This window comes from Bufo bufo, chromosome 4 (genome assembly GCF_905171765.1).
Source record: "Bufo bufo chromosome 4, aBufBuf1.1, whole genome shotgun sequence".
NCBI classification, from domain to species: domain Eukaryota; kingdom Metazoa; phylum Chordata; class Amphibia; order Anura; family Bufonidae; genus Bufo; species Bufo bufo.
In genome coordinates, this window is record NC_053392.1 from 46,694,550 (window position 1) to 46,696,434 (window position 1,885).

Below are 1,885 nucleotides of genomic sequence, written 5' to 3' on the forward strand. Positions count from 1 at the left end.
CGGTTTGCGGACCCATTCAAGTCAATGGGACCGTGAAAAAACGCGGAGGCACACAAGATTGTCGTCCGCGTCCGTTTTTTTCCTATCATTTGCAAGGCAACCTTGACTTAGACTTTTTTTTACTTTCCTTCATGTCTGGTGATCCTCCAAAAATAAAGGAAGAGACACGGAAACTAAAACGGAAACGGATCACGGAGCAACGGAACCCCGTTTTGCGGAACGGAACACAACAACGGTCGTGTGCATGAGGCCTAAGGCTGGGCCACCTGTGGAGTCTATTTCCTATGCAAGATGCCCATCACCCCTGACAGAAAATTGGCAGGCATCAAATTACCGTATATTCCCCCATATTCCTCACAGAAAGTTTTGCAAAATATAAAAAAATATAACATTTCAATCCCCCCTTCTCCAAAATCATACCAAAAATACTTCACCGATAAAAAAAAATACACATCATGGGTATTGCTGTCTGCAACAACGCCCGTACTATTAAAATATAACAATATTTATCCAACACGGCGAATGACATAACGGAAAAAAAATAAATACGGACAATTCGCCATTTTTTGTTAACTCCCCAAAACATTTTCTAAAAATTGATCAAAAAGGAAAAAAAAAAAAAAGATAGAATTGCGTTTCTTTCCAATTCCGAACCCATTTGAAAAAAAAATCTGCTACCTACTACATTGTATGCAACCATACTGTGTGGGGGGCACAGAGGGGGCTGGGCGGGTGTACATGGCGGCAGTTACAGGCTGACTGTGAGGACCCCCATTATGTAGTGGGCGCCATTTCTATACATTGGAAGCATTAATGTCTGCTTTGCACCTGTGTCCTCACACTCTGGATATAGTAATACTGCAAGGAATGCTGGGGCTTGTAGTCCTACACCAGCCTCATGCAGTGCCCGAGGCACCACAATTCCCAGCATGCCTCTGCCCATAGGGACACGACCTCTGACTCGTCGCTGGACCGGACTAGAACATTTCCACCGTTCTGTTACATCGCATTTCCACACAGCCAATCACCTTCTACCGCGAGCCGTCTCCCCGGCAACAGGTCTTTCCTAATTGGTTGTCACTCGCTCCAATCGGAGTCGTCACTGGGCTACGGAGCAGCACCGCCATTGGTCGGGAGGGACAGGTGTAGGCGGGGCTAGAGGGATGAATCACTGGCGGGTATATAAAAGGACGTTGCGTGATGTTGAAGAAGAGCATCACTTATCGTACGCTGCGGACATGGACTTCCTGAGGTCTCTAGGACACCCGGAGGAGATCTACAACCTGGTCAGGTTCAGGCTGGGCGGCTGTCGGCTCGTGCTGTCTAAGCAGGACCGGGTAAGAGCACAGACCTGGAGGAGGAGGCGGCTTCTTATTCGCATCATTTGTAGTTTTCCTTTCTTTATAATGAATCAGGAGGAGAACTTTACCGGGTAGTAAAATAAGTGGCGCTGAGGTGACATCAGAGGAAAGCAGCATGGAAACAGAAGTGACTGCCACACATGGGCATCAAAGTGGGCATAACATGTGGGAGTTAATGGGTCACAGGTCTCACACTTCCAGCATACAGGGAGGTGCCCCTCATATTCAGTGGAGGTCAGGCTGGCCCCCGACAGGTTCTGGCATCAAAGTGGGCAGGTGGTGACCTGTGCCTGCTGCTGCTTTCCCTGGCAAGCATGGGTGATGTTCTGCTCCCCTGGTTTGGACCCGCCGTCCTCCCTTTCCCTCATTGCAGGCAGTGACCTGCTCCTTGCTGGCCGGACCTGTAGGGTGTGTGCACCTACCCGGGCCCTTAATGGGCCGGAGATTGTGGACCCAAATCTTCTCAGGTCTATGGTTGTTCTCCCAGGAATACTTAAGGCAACTTTCTTTGTGAGAGGGTGGTT

General features: G+C 49.0%; 1 pseudogene; it reads left to right on the forward strand.

Annotated features, from left to right (window-relative positions):
• Positions 1-1,211: 1,211 nt before the first annotated feature.
• LOC120997201 overlaps positions 1,212-1,885 on the forward strand; it is a 266,949-nt pseudogene continuing 266,275 nt past the window's right edge.